General features: G+C 41.7%; 1 pseudogene; it reads left to right on the forward strand.

Moving 5' to 3' along the window:
- On the forward strand, positions 1-27,562 carry LOC126931675 (transmembrane protein 132B-like; annotated as a pseudogene).
- The last annotated feature ends 48 nt before the right edge of the window (positions 27,563-27,610 follow it).

The raw sequence follows: 27,610 nt of genomic DNA on the forward strand, positions 1-27,610 counted from the left end.
ATGAAAGGTGAGTACAGGAAGTCCTGAACTCATACTGTAGCAGTACAGTCTATCAGGGAGGAAGAAGGGGTCATTCCTATCAGCCCTAGATGGGAAAATCCCAAGGAAGAACTCAGGAACCTCTGCCTAGACTATGTGTTCATCCTTCCACAAACACTGCAGCTAGGAGGATGGCTGCATGACCACCCCCGTCTTGGGCCTGAGACTGGTCAATGCACAGGGCTTGTCACTGAGGGACAGAGCACAGGAGTGGCCCTGAATCAAATGAGCCATGCTCCACTGCCAAGCAGCAAAATGAAATGACTAACAGGAAGGTTTAGTTATCTCCTGTGGTAAACAAAGTAAGAACCGACTCCCCTAAAGACGTATGTATCCCAATACCCAAAACTTGTGAATGTGTTACATTACATGGCAAAGAGATATCAAGGTTGAAGATGGGATTCATGTTGCTAATCAGTTGACTTTAAAATCAGGGGATTATCCTGGATTCCGGGCTGACCTGACCTGATGTGGTCAAAGGGTCTTTAAGAGTGAGGAGCAGCTACTCAGGGGGCTGAGGTGGGAGAATACCTTGAGCCCAGGGAGTGCAGCTGTCTGCGTAATAAGATATTGGCTGCACTTGGCTACTCATAAAGTGTGGACTGGGACATTTAGACACATTCACAGTTCACGCATGTCTGACTTCAAGGAATCTAGTGGCCTTGTTGAAGAAGGCAGCTCTAAGGAGCAAAATTCGTATCACGGCCATGTGATGCCTCTGCAGACTTAAGGCTTGGGCCCAAGAGATTTTGGGAATCAGGTTTTTCCAAGGTCATTTGTGAGATGGGTGAGTAGGCAAACCTTCTAAATTCTCTGAGCCTTTACTTATCAGTGAAATGAGAGTAAACATACAAGCCAGTTTCACATCACAGGATTGTAGTGAACGAAAACAAACTAACGTCGTCAATGTGACCTAAGTTGACAGGAAAAGCTCAGTGAAAACATAAATAAAAACAATATTTTTCTTCAAACATAACCCTCACTTTCTGTATATTACCCATGGAAGATAAGGAACCTTACTGTCTAATTTTGGAGTCGAACCATTGGCTGTACTTGGTGTTGGACAGTGAATAAAAATATTTAAAAATATTTAAAATTCCGTTTTTGGCACAACATGTAAAATTACTAGAGTCTTGTGTTCTATTATTTCTTATACAACTATGGAAAATATTTTCTAGCTAATGTATACAGAGTAATATTTTGGAGATTGATCAATAGATACTCTTAATGAAACTAAATTGTTAATATAAAGTGTTAGTCCAACAAGTTAGTTGCCTAACATTCATTTTCTCCATAGCTGCTTTAATGATGGTACATTTCTCTCTAGAACTAAATTTCAAGTGAATATTGAATTGGTTAGACTGATGCCTTTAGGCCATTAAAATTTTAAAATTCCTTTTTCCATTGTGCTTTCCTAGGGTACCTAGGAAAGTTTTCAGAGTCTACTCGTTATCATTCCATAAATATCTATGTCAAACTCGAAGGTAATGAAGTAGGGAGAGACAGCTAAGCACCAGCATTTAAACTGTTTTATTACACTTGCTCCATTCCTTTTTTTTTTTTCTTTTGAGACAGAATCTCACTCTGTCACCCAGGTGCGATCTTGGCTCACTACAGCCTCCACCTCCCAGGTTCAAGCAATTATCCTGCCTCAGCCCCCCAAGTAGCTGGGATTACAGGAGCCTGCCACCACATCTGGCTAATTTTTGTATTTTAGGTAGAGATGGGATTTCACCATGTTGTCCAGGCTAGTCTCGATCTCCTGATCTCAGGTGATCGACCTGCCTTGGCCTCCCAAAGTGCTGGTATTACAGGAATGAGCCACCACACCCGTCTTACACTTACTCCATTTTATCAGCATATATATTAATTTTTTAATGTGATGATTCATGCACTTTGAATGCTCAGCAACAAGATGTGCATTCTTATTGAAATTTTAAATTATTACTAATAAGCTAATTCATGCCCTTTTATAAATGTATGAAATTATTACAGTTTGAATCAAAGAAATAAAATGCAGTAAGCTGTTCTCCTTAGAAATCTTTCTATTGGCAGGTGAAATCAAACAATTACGAAATGCTTTAATAAACCATTTCAGCAAATCCTACTTTTGGCAGTAAATTAGGAACATATTTTGGTATAAACATCAATGGTGTTATAAAGTTGTTATTAAAAATAAAACATCCTTGCCATTAAAATGATTTGTTTTCCTATACAGTATATATACACATATATATGTGTATACATATATACATATTTCCTATACATATTTCAAAGTTGGTTGTTTTTGTTTGGTTATACCGTATGGAGCAGAGACACAGGTTTTCACTTTTGTTTTTGAATATCCTCTTTCCCTCTCTTAGCTCCCTCTTGGATAAGGGACGGGGATTTTCCTGGGTGACTGGTCATCAACACAGAGCTGGGCGTGTGGCTCTTGGCTGACTTACCTAAAGATACAAGAGAGTGGTTTCCTAGGATATCCTTCAAGTTCCTAAAGATGAGTGACTCCCAGAAACTCTTGAGATTTAGGTTGGTGAGGGTGTGTTAGTCCGATTTTATGCTACTACTGATAAAGACATACTCAAGACTGTGTAATTGTTTTTTTCTTTTTGAGATGGAGTCTCACTCTGTCAGCCAGGCTGGAGGGCATTGACACAATCTCAGCTCACTGCAACCTCTGCCTCCCGAGTTCAAGCGATTCTCCTGCCTTAGCCTCCGGAAGAGCTGGGACTACAGGCGCCCGCCACCACACCTGGCTAATTTTTGTATTTTTAGTAGAGAGAGGGTTTCACCATATTGGCCAGGCTGGTCTGAAACTCCTAACCTTGTGATCTGCCCACCTCGGCCCCCCAAAGTGCTGGGATTATAGGCGTGAGCCACCGCACCCAGCCAAGACTGGCTAATTTATAAAGAAAAAGAGGTTTAATGGATTCACAGTTCCATGTGTCTGGGGAGGCCTCACAATCATGGTCAAGTCAAAAGGCACTTCTTACATGGCAGCAGACAAGAGAAAATAAGAACTAAGCAAAAGGAGTTACAAAAAGCCATCAGATCTCATGAGACTTATTTACTACCAGGAGAACAGTGTGGGGGAGACCACCCCCATGTTTCAATTATCTCCCACCAGCTCCCTCCCACAACACATGGGAATTATGGGAGCTACAGGTCAAGATGAGATTTGGGTGGGGACACAGTCAAACCATATCAGAGGATAACTTGTCCCTCTCAGTTTTCATATCCCGCAAGGAAGATCAGCATCAAGTACTTGCAGCTGAGATGGAAATTCTTGAAGCTTCTCTCTGCTTTTTGTTCAGTCTGTCCTGTGCTTTACAGCAATGCCCCATGACATGGAAAAAGTTTCTTCTCAGATGTTTTTTATATACCCATCACAGGTCCAAATGCCATTTCCTTGCAGCAAGTTTATCTGTGCAGTTGACAGGCTTCTGTTAGACCATGGCAAAAGGATTCTATTTTTCCACTTTTACCAAAGCAGGCAGTTTTTGACACTTAGAAATTCCATTTCAGGTACTACAAGTAAGTACCAAATTGCTACCTATTCACTATAATTATTGCCAGTTCTAAAATGCTCCCACATCTTTAGAGTTTTAGCAGATCATTTAAAAAGAGTATCAGCAGCATTATGTCTTTGAAGCAGAATGGAATTATAATGCATCCTTTTGCCAAATACCTCAGGCTAGGAGTGTATTGCCTTATCTGCCTTTTTTTCTATCTGTTCTGGTATAAATAATATTATTGTGAGTGGTGGTCTAATTAGTTGCCCTTTAAAATAATTTGGATGTATTTCCTAATCTTCAAAATATTTTAAGAAGGGACAAAATAAAATTCAGTCATAGAATGTGAAATAAGTCAATGTGTACTTCCTAATTCCATGTACTTATTAATATGTATTGTTCTTCACATCAGTGGGATAGAGATCATCACTAATGACCGTCTGATGCATGTCAAGAACTGTTTAAGTTTACAGAGCACTAGAGGTTATTTTTCTAATTCTGTATATTGAAATAATTTTTGGCATCAACATTTATGTGAATAAATTTTTCAAGTATGAAATATATTTATCATAACACAAACTTTTGGTTCTTTTTGAATTTTTGTATGTTGATGTTTCAATGTCACCTTTAAGGTTCAATGAGATGGTTACTGTCTCATTATTACATGAAGTGGTTGGTCTGTCTTGAGTTCAGATGATGCTTTGTGGTTGTGGAGGGTGAAAGCCAAGGGCTTTTGATTAAGTTAAACATGATGATTAGTGACCTTGTTTGAAGACCAAGAGGAAGAGTGTCCTTGCCATGAGTAAAGGAAATGCTGAGGTCAAATTTGAACCAAGTAGCAATGAATACCAAAGACACGGCAATGATATCAAGGGCATAAATTGATACTGTAAAGACCACTTCAGTGATTCCATAGCGAGTGAAGGAAACCAGGAGAGAGCGGTTCAGGAATGATTTCAACAGGGTCACCTGTTGGTCATGTTGAAAGAGGAAAGTACCAACAAAAGCATAAGCCCCCAGTCTCCCATGGAAGAAAATAATAAATGACTCAAAAATGGTGGTCCAGACAGCTTCACAAGCTTCCCCACTCAAGAGAAGTCACTGGAGCCCAGTAATCCTAGTGACCTCAAGGGGGCTAACGGAGTTCGAGATAGGCATGTATGCCCTGCTCTGCGTCTCCTTCTTGGCCATTCTGGTCTTCTTGATCAACTGCATGGCGTTTTCCTGGAAACACAGACACAAAAGGTTTGCTGTGAGTGAGCAGGGCAATGTCCCCCATTCTCACGACTGGGTCTGGCTTGGGAATGAAGTGAGACTTTTGGAGAACCCTGTTGGCATTACACTCCCATCGGAGGAGTGCACAACCATGATAGACAGGGGCCTGCAGTTCAAGGAGAGAAATTTCCTTCTGAACAGCAGTTCCCAGAAGACTTCTCATAGCCAACTATTTAGACTTTCTGACTACGTCTATGAGAAAGAAATTAAAAATGAACCTATGAATTCTTCAGGCCCAAAGAGGAAGAGAGTCAAGTTCACTTCCTACACCACCATCCTGCCAGAGGACAGCGGACCATACACAAATTCCATCCTGTTTGACAGCGATAACATCAAGTGGGTCTGCGAAGATATGGGGCTGGGGTACTTGCAGATTTAAAATGTTTTCATATGGGCCTGGTATGGTGGTTCATGCCTGTAATCCCAACACTTTGGGAGACCGAGGTGGGAGGATCCTTTGAGCCCAGGAGTTTGAGACCAGCCTGGGCAATATAGTAAGACTCCGTTTCTACAAAAAACTAAAACAATTTTTTAATTTTTTGAATCACCAAGTCAGGTGTGGTGGCCTAAACCTGTATTCCAAGCTACTCAGGAGGTTAAGACGGGAGAATTGCTTGAGCCTGGGAAGCAGAAATTGCAGTGAGTTATGATCACACCAGTGCACTCCAGCCTGGGTGACAGAGGGAGACCCTGTCTCAAAACCAAACAAACAAACGAACAAAACTTTCTTATGTTTGAATTCTACTACACGCTTTCTGTTTTTCAGAGAGTTGGAGCTGTGAGTTTGGTCACCAATAGAGGGTAATCTAGCACAGAATAATTTGTCAGGGGATTATTAATTAGATCTCTGGTGTCAGAGGCCTGCAAATCAAATGCAAATATGTAATAAGCCAGGGTGTGCTTTTAACACAGCCCACATAGGCATTGCTGAAGTATTAGGAATGGTTTTATATATGACCTGGTACTGGCTCAGTGCTAATTCATAGAAATAAATTCAGCCAAAGGCCTTGATACCCATCTCATGACAAACAGCTGTTTGCAATGAGAAAGAATTTGACAGATGTTTAATTCTTTGATACCGGTAAGGTACAGTGGACAGTTATTGCCCTTGGTGTGAGACTAGGCTTGTGTGAAATTGATGCCCTTATACTGAAAGAATACACTGAGACTATAAAGACCACCTCCGTGATCCCACAGAGCATTAAGGAAACTAGGAGAGAGTGGTTCAGGAATGATTCCAACATGGCGCACCTGTTGGCCAAGAGGAACGTACCACAAATAGCACAACCCCCAGTCTCCCGTGGAAGGAAATAAGAATGTAGCTGCCTTATTTGTAACAAACACTGCTCATTGTTTTCACAGACATTTATAACAACATCTGCTTGTTGTGGGTTTTACTGTTGTTCGCTTTTTTTGTTTTTTGTTCTTGTGGTTTTTTTCTGTTGTTTTTGACTTCTAGAGGTCTTTTTAAAACATGTAAAAATATTTTTTATTTGTAAAAATATTATGTTTTATTTGAGACATACTTTGTTTACACAGAAGTTTAATTCATTGAGATTAGCCATGGCTTTTTTAATTTTATTTTTTACTTATTTTTTAAATTTTAAAATTTTATTGTTTTATTTTTGTTTAACTTTTGTCTTAGGTTTTGGGATACTTGTGAAGGTTTTTTACATAGGTAAACATAGGTCATGGGGTTTGATGTACATATTATTTCATCACCCAGGTATTAAGCCCAGTACCCAATAGTTATTTTTTCTTGTATTTTTTCTTCAGACAGAGTCTCACTGTGTTGCACAGGTTGGACTGTAGTGGCACATCTCAGTTCCTTGCAACCTCCGCCTCCCGAGTTCAAGCTTCTCCTGCCTCAGGCTCCTGAATAACTTGGATTACAGGTGTGTGCCACCACACCCAGCTAATTTTTTTGTATTTTTAGTAGAAATGAGGTTTCACCATGTTGGCCAGGCTGGTCTTGAACTTCTGAACTCGGGTGATCCACCTACGTTAGCCTCCCAATGTGTGGGATTACAGGCCTCAGCCAGCGTGCTGGCCCCAATATTTACCTTTTCTACTCCTCTCCTTCCTCCTATTATCGTCCCTGAAGTAGACCCCAGTGTCTGTTATTTCCTTCTTTGTGTTCATAAATTCTTATGATTTAGCTCCCACTTATAAGTGAGCACATGTGATATTTAGTTTTCTGTTCCTGCCTTAGTTTGCTAAGAATGATAGTCTCTAGCTCCAAGAGATTAGCCATTTTATTTTAATTAATGGAATCCATATTGAATTTCAGGTTTTCTCTACTTTTCCATACTGTACTGCCTATTAATAGAAACTAATCAACTTATCCTCACTTTGTTTCCTTCCTTTTCTCATTGACATCTTATGTTGGCAATGCATGAGAGATCTTACTTACCAATATTAACAACCAGTGAGAAAGGGTCAATTTTCAACATGAATTTTGCAAAGGTGGGGGAATATCTGTGAATCACATGCAATTCTTGTATTTTGTTATCTGGTGGCTGAACATTCATTGGAAAAGTATGAAAATAAAAAATCTAAAAGAAAACACCTGTTTTCATATGAGTATTTTCTGAAAAACATATTTTGCCACCCAGGCTCAAATATAAAACCAGCATTAATAAGTACAAAAAGAAAACCCCTAGGAAACAGCTGCAGATTAAAACTGTCATTTAAAAAAATAAAAAGAAAAATAAGAAATGAACAAAATTCTGTTTCAACTTAGCAGTGAGAAAATCCATCTTTTCAGTGACTAGAAAAGCATTCACATCCATAATCCTAGCAAAGTTGAAACTTTCATGGGATGTGTACTGAGATTGAAAATCAACAAGTATGCTCAATCAAGTCATGAAAATGAGTGGATCAGGAAAAATATGAATGAGCTCTGAAGCTCAAGCTCAAGAGGCAGTTGTCAAGAACACAGGGACTGGAAAAATAATTGTCAAAGAAAAAAGAAATTACTCAAATCTCAAATAGCTTTTAAAATAGAAATTATTGTTGAAATAATAGTATTATATTGTTGATATTAAGCAAATACAATACTAAGCAAATCAAGATTTTTAGAATAAGAAAATGAGACAGTATTTTAATTTATTAAGACGAGATGGCTAAAAGAGCAGATATTGGGCTAGTAAGACCTCAGTGTGGGCTCTATCAAGCCATTGGCATATTTAATAAATAGACCTGGAAGGACATAGAGGAATTACCTTGGACATTTTCATGACCACAAAGGGCTGATGATTGAGCTATTCAAAACAGAAATGTTCAGGTCATCTATTGTATTGTTATTTTTAAAATATAACTTTTATTTCAAGTTCAGAGGTACATGTGCAGGTTTGTTACTAGGTAACCTTGTGTCATGGGAGTTCGTTGTGCAGATTATTTTGTCAGTCAGGTATTAAACCTACTGTAACCCATTAGTTATTTTTCCTAATCCTCTCCCTCCTCCCACCCTCCAGCCTCCGACAGGACCCAGTGTGATTGTTCCCTTCTATGGGTCCATGTGTTCTCAGCATTTAGCTCCCACTTACAAATGAGACAGCGGAAGTTGCTTATCAGCTTATTGAGCTTTTGGGTCTCGACTGTAGGGTTTTGGAGATATAGGATCATGTCATCTGCAAATAAGGATTGTTTGACTTGCTCTCTTCTTATTTGGATGCCCTTTCTTTCTTTCTCTTGCCTGATTGCTCTGGCCCGGACTTCCAATACTATGTTGAATAGGAGTCATCCATCCTCAATGATGCTGAGAAATCCCTGCCTCACTTTTACCCAGTGGTTCATGTGACCTTGTTTTTCCAAACACAGCCCCAGGCAGAGACTTGGGAAGATCCCCTGGATTGTCAGAAGTTAAGAAGGGAGACAGCCTGTGCAGGATGGATCTCTGAGCAACAAAATGAGATTTGCTTCCCACCTTTGTGCCCCAAATCACTAGAATTTATTACCTTGTCAAGAGGTCTTTGTATAATATATACATTATATTTTACACATTCTGTCTTTATTTTCAGTAGAGCAAGGAAAACTAGAGGACTCTTAGGTACATGTGTTCAGCCAGATGTCTATGTATATGAACGCCACAACCTAAACCCACATTCCCCTCGGAACTCATCAAATTGATGACCAAGAAGTTCTCCTAGCATCTCTTGCTAATAGGAATAAAGAGTGTGAGCAACGTACAAATCACAGGTTTAATGGGCTTGACTGTTAAACACAGGCATTCAGCTGATTCTTTGTTAAAATGGAGGTGAAGAATTGAGTCTGCTGATGCTTGAAAATTCTTGAAATTTGTCTAGAGAATGAAGCATTTGCTGAAAAAAAAAAAAAAAAGTTTGCAAAGCAATTGCTAACGCCTAGTAGAAAGTTCCTCAGCTAGCCAAAGAAAACCACTGCTTTCTTCTTTATCTTTTCTTTTTTTATTGTTGCTATTATTGTTTTTAATTGGGTTATTTGTTTCTGCCACTGCTGCTTTTCAAAGGATTTGGTGGAGAAGTAGCTGAAAACCCACCTCAATACCAAGCCACACAGGTAAGCTCACCGGCATGTTCACCGAAACATAATTAGAAAACTAGGCTTGTGGCCGGGCGCGGTGGCTCAAGCCTGTAATCCCAGCACTCTGGGAGGCCGAGGCGGGCGGATCACGAGGTCAGGAGATCGAGACCATCCTGGCGAACACGGTGAAACCCCGTCTCTACTAAAAATACAAAAAACTAGCCGGGCGTGGTGGCGGCGCCTGTAGTCCCAGCTACTCGGGAGGCTGGGGCAGGAGAATGGCGGGAACCCGGGAGGCGGAGCTTGCAGTGAGCTGAGATCGCACCACTGCACTCCAGCCCGGGCGACAGAGCGAGACTCCGTCTCAAAAAAAAAAAAAAAAAAAAAAGAAAACTAGGCTTGTGCATTTTGAAAGGCATTTTCCATTTTCTTCGCATCTGTATCCTCAACAGAAAAGGGTTTTTGTTTTCTTTTTTACTTTGTGCGACCTGAATTGCATCAGGGAATGAGTCTCCTTCACCACTCGGTATCTCCGTTCACAGATCCTGGGTGTGACTTCGTTTTGTGGGAGTATTTTCATGGACGAGAGACAGGACATGTCCTTCCTCATGAGCACTGGGATTAAAACAACCTGGAAAGCAGGGTGTTTCCCAGGGTGTGGAGCTTGGCGTGCTGAAGCCAACTCAGGGTACTGCATGCAAAGGTGGTTTCTCAATGAAGTGGTTAAGGCACTTCTGCCCTGAAAAATGGCTTCAGGAAGAAAACAGGGGTCACCTCTATTTGTCTGCTCCTACTAAGCTCAAAGTAAAAACACAAATAGAAGAGTTGAATGCCCACTGACAAATTAAACTGTTAAACAAACCCATAACTTTACATTTCAATGTACTATACAGCAAGTGAAGGAACATTTTGGTGGGAAGCGATAAGGCCTTCAACTAATCTTACATTTGGCGTGGATATTCATCAGACTAACAGAAAGTCATCGAAGTTTCATCCGCTCTCTTTCCCTGATCACTGGGCAGCACAGGTTATAGCCACTCTTATTTTCTAGCTGACTGCTTTTCAACAAACACGCCTGCGATATGTAAACTGAAGCGGGGGTTGGGAAAGAACATAGATGATTAACTTCTGGAAATTCAGTTCCCTGGACATCTGTGGAAGTCTGTGCAGCATGCTGATACTCACATTTCTACCCCACGGTTTTGGGAAGTAAGAGAGGAATCCGTGCATCCAGGCTTTCAGAGATCATTATGCTGGGCTTCTGCTCCTAGATTTCCAGCTGCTGAAAACAAGAAAAAGTAAATATCTGTGTAATTTGACATTTAGATTTATAAACATGCATTAACTTTTTTCCACACATGCTCTTTTTGCAGAAATTGAAAGTAATGTAAACAATTTTAAAAGGTATTTAATCGGCCGGGTGCAGTGGCTCACACCTGTAATCCCAGCACTTTGCGAGGCTGAGGAGGGCCGATTGCCTGAGGTTGGGAGTTCGAGACCAGCCTGGCCAGCATGGTGAAATCCTATCTCTACTAAAAATGCAAAAATTATCTGGGCGTGGTGGCACACCCCTGTAATCCCAGCTACTCGGGAAGCTGAGGCAGGAGAATCGCTTGAACCTGGGAGGGGGAGGTTACAGTGAGCTGAGATTGTGCCAATGTACTACAGTTCTAAAAGACCAAGACTCCGTCTCAAAAAAAAAAGTTTAATCTGAAAAGGCATAAAGAAGTTGAATCTCTAAAAAATTAACTTTCCTTTTTCCTACAAACCTGAGTAAAAGTTTTTTTCCAGATGTCCCCATTTGATGATAAGAGAAGCAGGACAAATATTTCTTACTTTCTAATCAGCAGAGCAAACTACCTAAAAACTTAGCATTTTAGTAGCTGAGGCCTTGGCTCCCATTTTGCTCTTTTGCATTAATAGCTTGATTATGTATATGTGTAAGGGCAAGAGTTTTGTATGGGGCCAAGAGTGAAAGATGCTACTGGGCCAGACATGCAGAGTTCTGGAGACATAAGAAAGACTCAAGACAACTGAGGAGTTGCTTGGATCCCTGAAGATTGCTGCAGATGTTTCAGGATTAGGGGGCGAGTTATTTACTAAACTTTTTACAAGCCATCCTGTTGGCTACCACGCACTTCACGAAACTGTCAGCTTTGCCATTTTGGCAAATGCCATCCTTTGTCATTGGTATGGAAAGGGAAGTCTTAGTTGGATGTGTCTTAATGATCAATGGCTCCCCCTTTTCCAAACATCACAATCATCATATAATAATAGACATACAACTTAAAAATTGTCTTTGTGAAACTCATCTGTGAAACTGCATGCTTTTATGAATCTAAAAAGCTGGCAGAAAATGATCCTGAAAGGCTGGGCATGGTGGCTCACTCCTGTAATCCCAGCACTTTGGGAGGCCGAGGTGGGCAGACCACGAGGTCAGGAGTTCGAGACCAGCCTGGCCAATATGATGAAACCCCGTCTCTTCTAAAAATACAAAAATCAGCCTGGTGTGGTGGCGGGCCCCTGTAATCCCAGGTACTCGGGAGGCTGAGCAGAAGAATCACTTGAACCTGGGAGGCGGAGGTTGCAGTGAGCTGAGATTGCACCACTGCACTCCTGCCTGGGTGACAGAATGAAACTCTGTCTCAAATATATATATATTAATTAAATATATATATTATTTATTATTATAAATAATTATAAAAATAAATTATTTTATTAATAATTATTTCTTAATATAAATAATCATATATATTTAAATATATATATATACACACACACACACACACACACACACACACACAAAGTTATGGCTGGGGGTGGTGGCTCATGTCTGTAATCTCAGCACTTTGGGAGGCCAAAGTGGGCACATCACTTGAGGTCAGGAGTTCGAGACCAGCCTGGCTAGCATGGTGAAATACGATCTCTACTAAAAAAAAAAAAATACAAAAATTAGCAGGTGTGGTGGCACACACCTGTAGTCCCTGCTACTTGAGAGGCTGAGGCACGAAGATCTCTCGAACCCAGGAAGCAGAGGTTGCAGTGAGCTAAGATCACACCACTGTACTCCAGCCTGGGTGACAGAGTGAGACCCTGTCTCCTAAAAACAAACAATCTAAATTTACATAATTATTTATGTAAACATAATTTAGGTAATTTAGGGGAAACTTGTTCCCCCTAGAATATAGAAAACCTGAGCCACAGATCCCAGCATTTTCTCTCCAGATCTCACTATGCATGTATGCCGTGTAGTAAATGCAGTTCCAATAAAAGAAGAAAAAGTGGAATTTGAAAATGAAAAATGGCATTCATGAAAAAAAGTATACCTTTATTTTGACTTTTGTTTGCAAAATGCAAATACTACATATCAGATTTTTAAAATTCACATCGTTAATATGCATCAATGATCTCTTTATGAATTTGTAAAATTTAGATAAGTTATGGTGCCATGTTTGCTGTGTTTATTTTTTAGAATTTTTTAATGGAGGAAAATTTGGAGAAGGACATGACCTGAGCCTATGTTTCATGGGGTGCCCTTACTTGACACAATCAGGACACTATCACTTTCCAGATGGAAAATAACGATCCAAACACTTTAATGTCCATTAGGGAAATTATCCTCCCAGTCCAAGAAAGCAATCATGTTATTAATTCATAATACTGGGCGATCTTCATGTTCTACGAGATGTCTTCAAAACGTCATTGCTACAGTAGGTCATTTTTTTACACGATTTTTAAAAATTTTATTTCAAAATGTGGGCTTATTTCCTTAGGTCCTACAAAGGATGAAACTATAGAAAAACCTTTTTACATATCTGCATTGTCTGTAGGAATAAACCACTTTGCAAATAGTGAGATGGATGCTATGTCTTAATTTGTTGTCCATGTGATGACGACTTTTTACTCCTTTAGATGGTTTAATTCACTCTTTATATGATGCAATTCTCTTTGCTGCTTTCTTTGCACAAAGATACTGTGAAAATATAGGGAAAGAGGTAATTCACAGCTTTCACTTTTCATTGTTACACTTGGAACTGAAGTGACCCATTACTTGATTTTGAGAGACACTATAGACCCAAGTGTTAAAATTAAAAGAATAAAGCTTCTAAGAGAAAACGGAAGATAAAACTCTTTGCTATCTTGGGTTTAGGAAAGATTTCTTAATCAGATCTCAAAGTTGCTAACAATAAATTAATAAAATAATTGAGCTTATAAACATTTTTAAAAATTCTTTTCCTGATCCTGGAGAGAATTGACTTAAGAGTCTGACACCTTTTACAGTGTGATAAGAAACATTTACAATTTATCCTCTCTGAGCCTGCTACCTGGAGGCTTCATCTGCATGATAAGAATCTTGGTCTCCACAACCCTTTATCTGAGCCTAGACCTTCTCTTCTATGGATATCTGGTCTTTAGACAACCTCTTTCAACCAACTGCCAATCAGACAATCTTTGAATCCGCCTACGACCTGGAAGCTTCCACTCTGAGTTGTCCCGCCTTTCTGGACCACTGATGTCTTCTGTCTCCCTGGAATGTATAAAGCCAAGCCGTGGCCTGACCACCATGGGCACTTGTTCTCAGGACCTCCTGAGGCCGTGTCACGGCACGTCCTTAACCTTGGCAAAATAAACTTCTAAATTGATTGAGTCTTGTCTCAGATACTTTTTGGTTTACAACGTGAAATATATTATGCCTCCACTGCACTCATTATCATGGGAAAACACCTCAAAAAAAATAAATAAATAAAAACAAACCAACAACAGACAGTAAAGACCTTTGTACCGTCCATTATTTTTCTGCCCTAGTATTTGTGGCCGGATCAAAAACAAACCAGACAAGGACTCTGAGGGAGGGAGATTTCTCTGACACCTGTAGGTAGGATCAGGCTTCCAGGGCTGCAGAGGGAAGAGTTTCAATAAGAGGAGGAAAAAGCAGTGATAATGACCTTCATGAGTCCTCTACTGCCGACTGTCTGGGCTGCAGTCCCCTGGCACATTTCCTTGCAGAGAAAGGATAGCAGGAGTGGGCTTCCTGATTTCCTGATTTGCTGATTTCTCTGAGGCCAGCAGGTGCCTGGAGTGGCCTTTGCACCCCCTGCTGGTCGTTCTGGCTGCACACAGTCTCATGCCTTGTGAGTGTGAAACCAGGTGCTGTCTCGTTCCCCAGGTTGAATGCGAGAGAATGCTTGGGTAGAACTTTGTTACCCAATGAAGCCTCCTGGCTCTCTAGTCCCTGGTAGCCTGTCCTGGTTGCCGGGTGCTTGTTTGCATTCCAAGCTCCACATTCCCCAGGGTCCAGTGTGGTCTTGTGTCTAAGCTGGTGTCTGGCCACCAGAGGCAGGCATGCAGGGCCTTGGCTACTGTACTAGGTCTGCTGATGGCCACAAGCCTTTACTCCCAGCTCTGCGTTAGCAGTGGGGGTGTCTGAAGGCTCAGGGGATACACAAGTCCTCCTGGTTCCTGGGGAGGTGATGGTAAGTAATCCTTCTTAATAGTCTTTAAAAAATACATAATTTGCTGGGTGCGGTGGCTCATGCCTGTGATCCCAGCACTTTGGGAGGCTGAGGTGGGCAGATCACGAGGTCAGGAGATCGAGACCATCCTGTATAACAAGGTGAAACCCAGTCTCTACTAAAAATACCAAAAATTAGCTGGGCGTGGTGGCAGGCACCTGTAGTCCCAGTTACTCGGGAGGCTGAGGCAGGAGAATGGCATGAACCCGGGAGGCGGAGCTTGCAGTGAGCCGAGATTGTGCCACTGCACTCCAGCCTGGGCAACAGAGCGAGACTCTGTCTCAAAACAAACAAACAAACAAACAAACATAGTTTAACACGGACAAAGCAAGTAATCAAAAGACTATCTGGCAAAGTGAAAAATGTTGTAAAATTCTTAACACATTTGACTAGATTATAAACCCAGGAAATTCTTGAGCTTCCTTCAAGATAGGCCAGCTCTTTGAGTGAGTTAGAAACACTGGGCTTGTCATCAGTTAGTACTAATATGAACAGGTCTATCTCTTTGTATAATGATAAAAGGGGCCTTGTTGAAAATAAGCCACAGGTGAGCCCCCTCTGTCCGTGGTGAAGTGTGTATATGGGTCACTTTCAAAGTTAGATATGGTTTCTGTAAGATGAAGCCCGGCCATTCTAAGTCACTTGAGTGAAAACAGCTTACCAGCCTGGCAGAAAAATAATTCACAACCTAAGAAAGCACTTTCTGGTCTTTAAAAACACTGAAAATTTCTTTTACAAGAAATTGAAGGCTGGAAAGAAAGGGAGAAGGACTTGAATAGACAGAAGGAAATTATTGGAACTCTCATGGATACAAAACACAAACCCTAAATGACAGATTTAGTTTAAGTGTCTGATGGAAACGTTTCTGACTATCACGTATCTACCAGCCAATAGAAAATAATGTAGAAGGTGGAAATCTGAAATTAAATATAAAGAGTGAATTATAAAATGAAGACCACATTGTCCATTAGGCAAAGTTCCTTTTGAGAAACCTTTTCATGCTTTTAAACACTTTCTCCTAGAGGAAAAAACTAGAAGACAGATAGTAAACCAAAAAAAAAAAAAAAAAAGAAAAAGAAAAATCTAACAAATACATTTCTTAGAACTCAAATTGAAAATATCCTATGGAAGGAAGAATCTTTCCATTTAGAAAATGTTCACGCAGGAAGTGAGAAAGCTTCTATAGAAACTTGAAATACCACCTGAACTTTATCAATGACAGATACATCAGGTATGGATTTACCATTTAACATTGGCGAAGAAACAGTCTAAAGTAAAAGGAAGCATCAGCCAGTCCCCTTGTAAGCTGGGGACCTAAGAAAAAAGAACAAAGGAATGGAATCAGAATTAGAAAGAAGCACTTTGATTTTATCAAAACCATTTTATCTCCCCTAAGGAAAAAGCTTGTGATAACTAATTAGCAGCTCTGGTCACTGCAGAAATCCCAACGCCTTGAGAAAAAAAAATGCACAGGAGAAACACAAGTTAGACGGAGCTGAATTAAAGGTGAGCTTTTGGCAGGGCGCTGTGGCTCACGCCTGTAATCCTAGCACTCTGAGAGGCCGAGGTGGGCGGATCACCCGAGGTCAGGAGTTCAAGACCAGCCTGGTCAATTTGGTGAAACCCCGTCTCTACTAAAAAAAAAAAAAAAAAATACAAAAATTAGCCGGGCATGGGGGCGGGTGCCTGTAATCCCAGCTACTTGGGAGGCTGAGATGGGACAATCTGTTGAACCTGAGAGGCGGAGGTTGCCGGTGCACTCCAGCCGGGGTGGCTGAGTGAGAGAGACTCCATCTAAAAAAAAAAAAAAAAAAAAAAAAAGCGAGCTTTTATGAAGTGGTCCTCATATCCCTGCAATCCCCAGTACAGCTCTGGGAGAGCCTTCAGAGGACACGGTGATCCACCGATAACCAGATCCGGGAGAAGGAAAGAGAACTAGCAACAGATGATCACCAAGTTGGAAAACTGTTTTTTCCTCCCATCTCCTATGCCAACAGTATCACCTTTTATAAAAATCTTTTGTGCTTTCTCTCTGTAGCAAGAGGAAAGCAGGGAAAAAGATATTTAAGAGTAGGTCTTAGTGTACACATTCTGCATAACCTAAGGATTTGGGAGCCCTTCACTCTCACGCCTGAATTCATCCAGTTTCAACAAATCAAAACAAGGAGGCAGTTCAGGGCCAATCTAACTGCTGTTATTTGTGAAGTAAAGGGCATACCTAACTTCCAAACCCTCCATGCTGTGCTTCAGAACTCTTAGAAAAAACCCAGTAATTGTACAGGCCATCCCTTCCAGCGATGGCTGGGGCCTCACTCCTCCTTCAGACTGGGGTTTCTGGGTGCTGGCATAATCCGCGACCCACACTGTGCCTGTACAAGCAGGGCTAACTAACAAAGGGCGGTGTGAACAGCTTTACGATGAATGTCATAGTAGGATGATTTTATGTACCAATAACTAAATCCCAACCATTCTGGCTTAAAAACACACAGACAAAGTTTCCAATAAGAAATGGAAATAAGGCCAGGTGCGGTGGCTCACGCCTGTAATTCCAGCATTTTGGGAGGCTGAGGCCGGCGGATCACCTGAGGTTGGGAGTTTGAAACCGGCCTGACCAACATGGTGAAATCCCGTCTCTACTAAAAATATAAAATTAGCCGGGCATGGTGGTGGATGCTTGTAATCCCAGCTACTCAGGAGGCTGAGGCAGGAGAATCGCTTGAACCTGGGAGGCAGAGGTTGTGGTGAGCCAAGACGCAGCCACTGCACTCGAGTCTGGGCAACAAGAGCGAAACTCCTTCTCAAAAACAAACAAACAAACAAACAAACAAAAAAATGGAAATAAAATTTATCTGGAAAATTTCTTTAGATTAGTTGACTGTTGCTATATTTTTGAGCCAGGCCCTCAATGTCCTAAACAGTCTCCTAAGGAATTTTCCTTCTTTTCCCAAATATTCAATCTCTCTGTGTCTCTCGCTCTCGTGTATTGGCCGTATTCTCTTTCCATTTGGTAACGAATGTGCAGTGCCATGCTTTTATTCTACCAGTTTAGCAAATCATACTCAGACCCCACACAAACACAGGTGAAGTGGAGCTTCCTCCTCCTAACCACAGTGGTCACTTCAGAACAAGGCACGTAATTGAATGCCTGCAATAAGAACCCTCCACAAAAATTCCCTCCACAGGAACCATTAGGGACCACATTCTTCTCTTGGAGGACTCTTCGTTACATGTGTTCAGTCACATATGCATTTCTGAGGCCATCATTATAGGAAGGGACAGGACACATTCTGATGATCAAGCCAATTCTAAAGGATTTCCACATGAAAGGAGAGTGGTCAAATGACAGCTCCTCAAAGGACAACATGGAATGCAGTTACTAGAAAAAAGGAGAAGCAAGGATGGACAGGCAGAATAACCAGGCGGGTGAGGGGGTGGGTAAACAGACTAGACAGAGGTGACTGTGTGGTGCCTCAAAAACTGTCCCGAGAACGGGACAGAATGGAAACTGTATCACATGGAGCCACAGTGCTGGCCCAATGCCACTGCAAAAATCTGGATTTTCACCTCAGCAAACTACACAGATGGAAAGTCTCCTTCTGACCAAGATGAAGTAATCAAGACTAGATTCATGATCTCACCTGGAAAAAAAACCAAAATTATATAAAATAATGGTCTTCAAGACATTAGGCATCAGACAATGTAGGACAGTGATTCCCTAAGAGATGGGAAATGATCAGGGTGGACCCTATGGCTGCCCCCGTCCATTGCCTAGAGAGACTTTTGCGTACGTTGCACAGAGCGAGGACCCAGCTGAAGCCTGGTGAACTTCCTCAGCTGCTGCCGTGGAGTAGGGATTCTGGGGGGACAATGGCAGCTGACATTTGCAAGCAGAGTTAACAAAGATGAGGAAAGTTGCACCTAGAAGAAACTCTTGGGCTATACAGAAAGCTCAGGTGAAGTCCTCAGCCGGATTCTGATCCACACATGCACGTGAGGTTAGCCAAGGAGGAACCACCTCAATGGGAGGGAGGGAAAAGCACTCAGAGCTCACAAAAGTACTCAGAGCTCACAATCCCCACCAGCCAGAATGGGAAGGTCACTGAAGCATTTGTAAGTCCTCCAAAGCACAAGGCTTTCTTGTGAATGGCGCAAGATGAAATTTCTTCCACCCAGGACTGAAGGTAAGCCCACCCCAGTCTCCAGTCCTCCTGACCCAGGCCCATAATAGGGTCCCTCTCACCAGTCTGATGGACCCAGATGTTTCCCGTGCTGGTTGTTATTTTGGGCTTGAGTTTAAACTCTGCTCACACACCCTGATACTATATATAAAGACATAAAAGCAAACAAACAAAAACAGCAGGAGAATTTGGGGCCTGTCTCTGGCATCTGGTGAGGTAGCCACAACTAGTTTTGTGCCCCAGCACACTCCAGGAAGCCTCAAAATCATGACGGTAACATCAACTTATTTGGTGAGTGTCCCCACGCACAATGCATCAGATGGTCTGCTAAGTGTTTTACGAGCATGATGCTCCATAACTCTCCCTACACGGCCCAGCTAAATGCAAAAAGCTGCATAACCCTTTCTTATTGAGACAGTGGGGAAGTAAGGATTTGAAATCATCTCTGTATCTGGCTATACTGTCTCTATGTGACAAAAGATGGAAACACAAAAGCTCAATGAACTATAGACAGCAGCCAAAATGTGTATGAATAACCCAAGGTTGCTCAGGGGACAGATTTGTATATCTAGAATCCAAAGGATAACCATTAAATAAAAAAAATGCAGGCCATTTACAAGGGAATTGTCACATTGCCTCCACCCTTTCGCAGACCAATTTCCCCCAAATAGCTGTTTTGTGGTCAAATTAAAAATGGAACTATGGGTGGCACGGTGGCTCATGCCTGTAATCCCAGCACTTTGGAAGACCAAGGTGGGTGGATCCCCTGAGGTAGGGGGTCCAAGACCAGCCCGACCAACATGGAGAAATCCTGTCTCTACTAAAAATACAAAATTAGCCGGGCGTGGTGGTGCACGCCTGTAATCCCAGCTACTCCAGAGGCTGAGGCTGGAGAATCGCTTGAACCTGGGAGGTGGAGGTTGTGGTGAGCCGAGATCACTCCAGCCTGGGCAACAAGAGCAAAACTCCATCTCAAACAAAAGAAAAAAAGAAAAAGGAACTATGTTATTTTTTTAGGTTTCGTTAAGGAAACTGAGGCCCAGGAAGTTGGAATGGCCCCACTGAAGGCACACAGTAAATCATTGCCAGCCCTGGATGCTAAGAACTCCTCTCCCAGCGGTTTTATTGATGAAACAGTCTTGTTAGCACTCTTGGCAGTACTAATGACTGGGCTTTTCCTCTCCTGTTATTATTCCAACCTAATTTCTATGAGAAGCATCTGTTGTTGAACATGGCACCGTAGGCATAACCGTGATTAATTGGTTTTTATTAATTCCATTCAAAAAATTATGAAGTTTGGTTTTCCTTTAGAAAAATGAAAGCTGCATGCATATGTTACTCTTATGTTAACAATAAGGAAATAAAATGGCTAATCAACATAAGCACAATAACTTTGAAAACTGAGACCTCTGTGGAAAGAGGTGAGGTAAGTTTCAGGGACAAGTTCCGCTTACAGGAGCGAGACACACAGCTTTTGGCAAAGCACAGCAGGCAAAGGAGGCAGCTATAACATTAGACAAGCAATGAAACAGCGTTTGAGCAAATTCTTCGTAGATAAATTGAGCTACCACGTCAGTTGGAATTGGAATGCCTGAGAATGCCCCACACAAGGGGCATCTGTACCAATACAAGAGAGTAATGTAGTCCCTGCCACTGAATAGGAACCTGTTTGCACCCAAGACCCTACACCCCTGCAGAAGAGAATCTCCCTGCCACTAAGGACAGAGTCAGTGAGGCTGAGAAATCCCTGCCTCCCTTTTACCCAGTGGTTCATGTGACCTTGTTTTTCCAAACACAGCCCCAGGCAGAGACTCGGGAGGAGCCTGTGGATTGTCAGAAATTAAGGAGGGAGACAGGCTGAGCAGGATGGATCACTGAGCAATAAAATAAGATTTGCTTCCACCTTTGTGCCCCAAATCCCAAGAATTTATTACCTTTTCAAGAGGTCTCTATATAATATACACATGATATTTTATACGCTGTCATTATTTTCAGTAGAGCAAGCAGGGAAAAATGAACCTTTCGGGACCAGGTTCCCTGTCTGTGGTTTACATGTCCTCTAAGCATGCAAAAGTAGCATGGCCCCGGACCCCCAGCCCAGGGTCCAGCCAGCTGCCACCAATCCCTGGCCTTTCCCTGCCTCAAGACACTTGGGACTCGCCAGCCGTTTTATATTCCATTTACTGTCTAACCTTTTCCCTAAATGAGTTCCTTGGCTGGAGGATTTTTCTCAACCTGGACATCTGTAACTCCGATATTTTCTAGCTCAGATTCTTCCAGCGATTCAGGCTTTTGCTGAGCGTGACTATTCAGTAGGGCCTCTGGGATCAATTGCATCATTGGTGCTAATTCCTTAAGCCTTCCTTGTGTGTATACCATGTTCCAGTGTTCCCCTGAGTTGCGATGATAACAGAGATGTCAGATTGACTTTACAGTTAGCGCTGCATCTTAGAGAACCTAAAAGAAGCTGGGCACAAATGTCTAGGCTGTCTTTGGAGAGTTCTATTGATATAAACATAATTTAGGACCTCTGGGATCAGTGAGCTTCAAATTCCTGCCAACAAAACAGCAGAATGAATTTATTCATCCCTTGGATTTCTGTTCAGTCATGTCACCTGGGTTGCAATAGAATGAGGTGCAAGGGGCAGAGTGCCTGTGCTAAGGTAGGTTTAAAGGGCCTTGAATGTTCCACTGTCTGTCACAAACCTCTGCCATTCCTGTGCAACAACACGCCTGGGCTGATCGGTTCTAAGACAAAAGTGACAGCCATACAGAGCACAACCCCTTGAAGACAAGGTACCCCAGCCAGGTCCGGCATAGATCAGCCAGTCCCCAGGTAATCCACAAATGTCTGAGCCACAAATGATGACTGCTTGGGCTCTGAGGTGCTGTGGTTGGTTGCAGAACCATCACGGCCACAGTTAACAAATGCACATGGATTTAAACTGGTCCCTATTTGTCTTCTACACAGCACCTCTCAATGCCTGAAACACCCTTGTTATTTATGTATTTATGTACTTCAAGGTTAGAGGTTCTTCCTATTTTATTCTCCACTGTATCTCTGAGAAGTAAAGCAATGTTTGTAACATAGGAGTTTCTAAATAGACATCTGTGAATACATGAATGAATCTAATTCTCACATTAGCCCCCTGAGGTATTATAGAAACTTCCCTCATTCCTATTTTAGAGATATAGAAACAGAGGCACGGAGCTATGACAAAATTGTTCATTATCACATAGCCCGTGAGGGACTTGGGACTTCAGCCAACGGGTATGTTTACATCAGTAGAACTCTCCAAAGTCAGCCTAGACATTTGTGCCCAGCTTCTTTTAGGTTCTCTAAGATGCAGCTCTAACTGTAAAGTCAATCTGACATCTCTGTCATCATTGCAACTCAGAGGAACATTGTTTGTGGTTTCCCAGCAACCACTTTCTAGCTGACCCCCTCCCCACCCACATACACACAGCTCTCCCTTCTCATGGAAGCTGCAATTTGTTCAGTCTGTGTTAAAGGTTTTCACCAATGAATCCAGTGGGAAAGGTAAGAGAATTCACAGGAAGAAATAAATATTGTATGGGAGCCTTTTCGGAAAGCAAGAGAGAGAGTGAGAGGATGGCTCTCCCAGGCTGCCTGATAGTTGAGTTTATATAATAGGTATCTACGCAAGTGCTCTCTTAGTGTTTATTGTACACTTGCTCTGTGACAGCCATCACTGTACCTGCAGAGGTTATAGAATACATAGGATGATGTGTCTTCTGTCCTTGAGGAGCTTATATACATATAAATAAATAAATAAGTATAAATGAATATATATATTATATATATGTTATATATTATATATATATATATATATATTTTTTTTTTTGAGATGGAGTCTCACTGTGTCGCCAGGCTGGAGTGCAGTGGTGCGATCTCAGGTCACTGCAGCCTCTGCCTCTTGGGTTCAAGCGATTTTCCTGCCTCAGCTTCCTGAGCAGCTGGGATTACAGGCACGCACCGCCATGCCCAGCTAATTTGTGGATTTGTAGTAGAGACAGGGGATTCACCATGTTGACCAGGATGGTCTCGATCTCCTGACCTCGTGATCGACCCACCTCGGCCTCCCAAAGTGCTAGAATTACAGGCGTGAGCCACCGTGCCTGGCCGAGAAGCTTATATTTTTGTAGAGGGAAAAAATTTTTTTCTTAAGTCACAGGTAAATGAATATGGCAGGGCAGACAGAAAAACAGGGTATTGAGAAAGGTATCCAGGGAATGTACATTTGAAGTCAGTGGTCAGGAACAGGGTTTACTGTTTCAACGTAATGGTCCACAGACCCTTTTGGATAAGCTGCCACTGGAGGAAAGACTTGAGAGAGACGGGGAGTAAGTAAGTCACGTGGCTATACAGAGAAAAATACTGCTTCAGTCTTGATGGCAAAAGCAGTCAGAATTACCCTTGGGCATCCCTTAAGATACTTGAAAGTACAGGACAAGGGAATCTCTCCGCATGTCCAGGGCAGCCAATTTCCCTCCAGTGTTGAGGCTGAATGGCTGATCTTCAGCTGATCTCCAAAGGGAGAGGGTGCCTGGCACTCCAAGGCCAGGTAGTGTGAAAATACGAGGATCATGTCCAGGGTGATGTGACGCTCAGACTCAGAGACAGCACGGGACCCAGACAGAGGGGACAACAGGATCATTACGTGCGTTCTGGGTTCATTCTGGGGCATTCGATGTGCTGTTCAGTGTGGACAGCACATTTGAACCATTTAGATGGCCTTTCTTTATTATTTCCTTTGTCCTTTCTCTCTTTCTCTTTTTTTTTCTTGTTTCTTCTCTCTTTCATGCATATAAATATCCTAATTTATCTAACCTCCAAGAAACCTATGCTACTTGTAACCAAAGAATGAAGGCATAGATTTATGTTTGCAAAAGTCGAAACTATAATCAATGGGTAGAAGCATTAGGGAAAAGACTTCATACCAAGAGCTACCCCAAAGAGAACTGGATTACCCTGGAAAATGAGCTCTGTCTCCGGCAGGACACAGGGGAGCTGAATGATCCTCTGTTATGGGATCAGCCAGGGAACTTGGCTGCAAATAACAGTAACAGTATTGATGTGACTTAAACAGAAATGAATTTATTGAAAATTAATGGGTAGTTCCCCAAATCCACTAACAGCCAAGAGGAAGCCAGCTGGAATTGCTGGAGGCTGGGCAGACCACGTAGCGGAGGAGCAATGTGGTTGTGAACTGGATGCTGGAGCTGCCACTGGTTCTGTCCTCGTGTCCCTGCTGCTGGATGCAAATGTCAGGGCAGGAATTCAGTGGGCCACGTCTAGCTCTCCTTCCCGTGCCTGAGCTGGCAGAAAGCAGGAAGAAGATTTGTGGTCTCATTTGACATCTTCAAACGGATCTAAAACTCAGCCCTTATCAGGAGTCACACAGTGGGGACCGCCCAGCAAACGAAAGGCTGATTGGATGCGAGGCCATCTTCCCCTCCAAAATGGGTCAAATGTCCCCCAAAGCAACAGTTATTCTGGATAGTGTGATTTACAGAACTAGATAATCTTGAAAAGTCCTTCTATGTCTAACATTTTATAAGTAACAAGTGTGTTAAAATAAGAACCCATGGGAGAAATATATATAAACTTTCCAATTTTCAGAGATAAATTCTACTGCTGTATGACACATTTATGACTTCTGAGCTTTTACTGTAATTGACTAGGTTCCTCTGGTTTCAGCCATTCTACCAGTCTAGTACCCACCAGATACTTACTTAAGTTAGCATCCTACAGCTATATGTAAAAGAGATCTTCTCAAGTCAGCAGAGCTTAAAAGGACAATTTATTATGAGAAGCAAGATGTCCCATGGAATACAAAAGTTAAGTTGGAATGGGGTCTCCGTAACAGGGAAACAAAAAGCTCTGAGGCTTTATTTTTCTGAGATTTATTTTTCTCTGCCCCCCTGCATTTCCCCCTCTTTCTGTAGATCTAGTTTCTCTTCATGGCAGGCAAAAAATGATGTCTTTCATTTCCACGTTGGAATGTTATGGTCTGGCCGGGTCACGCCTTTCTTTTGGGAGCTGCTTTATTTTGTGTTGATTACATATTGATGATATCAACCATAGCATATGTTTTCATGACATATTGATGATATCAGCCATAGCATATGTTTTCCCAATCTTGTGAACAAAAACACGGCCCATATGAGGAGGTATTTGGCTGACGTTGAGGCGCCTTGTCTAGGACGTGGTATCTCCCAGGACATGCCATTTAGGTTTCAAGACACAATTAAACTTGACATCCGATTACAGTCACTGTTGGTTACAAACACAATTTTACAATAATTAACTGCCAAATTGCACCACCAAATTCAGTTAGGTAACATAAATTTCACCTTGTTATATACAATGATGAATTATGAAGGGCAGTGGGAATCTTTAAAATCAATTTTCATACTTCCAATAGTAGGTTATTCTTTCCTGAAAGAAACACACACACACACACACACACACACACACACACACAGAGCATCCTCTAATCAATGAAATACATTGCTTGAGAAGGAAGAGTGAGTTTATAATTTTATCACATACACATCACCCCACAATAATTCATTTATATACATTACATTTTTATCGCAATGCATGAGGTTTGTAATTTTGATGGAAGAATTTTAACGAATTGAGAACTTTGGAAAAGTTCTAGCGGCCCAGTTTTCAGGATTTTCATTAGTTAGTTTGCTTGTTTGTTTCAGAGTGAGAGTTTTGACCAGGAGCAGACACTGAGGAGAGCAAAGATCACCTGGTACTCATCAAGCAGGACTTCTAGAGGCAAAGCTCCTTACCTGTGGAATTCAGAAGTAATTAGACTTCCCTATTATCCAAAGCAGGCATCTGGTACCAGCCTTCTTTCCCCAAAATGTATAAGTAACTAGAATTTCTACACGCTCCACAATGCATATGCGTCAGACCTCATTTTGCAACCCTTGATGACATCAAGGCACCAGAATGTCTACAAATGTAATCAGCTATCATGACCTACATGGCTAATATGGTCCAAACTTACCCTTAAGCTCCTGCTTTAAGGTCCATACACACCCCTAAGGAACATCCACTGTGGTGGGCTCAGTTTTCTCTTGCTGAGGCTCCCGCTGAGCTCCTCTGCAGTGTTCTTTCTTTCTAATAAAACTTCCCTTTTCATTCAGTCTATCATTGATGGGCATTTAGATTGATTCCATGTCTTTGCTATTGTGAATAGTACTGCAATGAACATATGCACGCATGTATGTTTATATTTGAATTATTTATATTCCTTTGAGTATACACCCAGTAATGGGATTGCTGAGTCAAATGGTATTTCTGTCTTTAGGTCTTTGAGGAATTGCCACCATGGAATACTATGTAGTCATAAAAAAGAAAGATAGCATGTACTTTGCAGGGACATGGATGGAGCTGGAGGCCATTATCCTTAGCAAACTAACGAACCTGTGTAACAAACCTGCACTTGTACTCCAGAACTTAAAATAAAAGTTTAAAAAAACCCTTTCCTTTTCAAACCTATACTGTTGTTGGTAAATTCTTCTTACTACCCGTGAGTAAATCACTTTTTGTTGCCAGAGATCTGACACCTTGCTCAGCAGGCACCTACCCTTTTTATTCCCCATATACCTGTCTAAGCAGGAATTGATGACTTAATAAATTTGAAGGAAGATTTTAGCAGAATGAGAATTTGATCAGAGCCTAGTGACTCTAACTAACAGACCTATCAGTAGATAGTCAAGGTTCTCCAGAGAAACAGAAGCAGTAGGACATGGGGCAGGGAAAAAGAGAGAGAGAAAGAAAGAGAAAGTGAGAGAAAGGTTCCAAGGAATTGGCTCACGTGCTAGGGACTAGCTAAGCAAATCTGAAATCTGTAGGGCAGGCTGCCAGAAAGGGCAGGCAAGAAACTCTAAGGGCCGGGAGCTGTGGTCCTGTGGTTCTTCCAGGCTGTGGCCCACAGGTGGAATTTCTTCTTCTCAGGGAAACCTCTTTCTAGTCTGGCAGTGAATAATGGCTAAATGGATTTTGTGGCTAAGGCTGCACAGGGGTATAGAAAAAGTTCAGCAGATATTATTAAAAGGCATTTAATCTCTAGGCAACTCAGCTGGATGAAATGCAATGAAAGAGTCGCTGCTTTTATCAGGAGAGATACATGAGGCACCTTTACCTAATAAACACCGTTTGTTATATTGAAGCTTTAGGGCTGAAGCTGATGAGTTGAAACTCTTTAAGAACAAAAATCTCTTTTGAAAATAATGCTGCACATACATTTAGGCATTTTTTTTTTCTCCTTTGGGATCTGAAGAAAATTTCCTACTTACTCTGCCCACCCCGCCAACCTTTCTTTGGCTTTTGTGATGTTTTATTCTGTAAAATCCACCCACAGAATGAGGACCACCTGTAAAGGTCATCAAAAGTTGTTTATTCAGATCTTACCAATAAGGGACTTAGCACGCTTTTCGTTTTGGCAGAGACTCCCAGGGGTTTTAAAAGAGTTTTATGGAAGCCAAGGAGTCTTAAGTTTTAAGACACTCCCGGATTGGTGAGTATCCTTCGGGGATGAAGTTT

This window comes from Macaca thibetana, chromosome 11, assembly GCF_024542745.1.
Source record: "Macaca thibetana thibetana isolate TM-01 chromosome 11, ASM2454274v1, whole genome shotgun sequence".
Taxonomy (NCBI): domain Eukaryota; kingdom Metazoa; phylum Chordata; class Mammalia; order Primates; family Cercopithecidae; genus Macaca; species Macaca thibetana.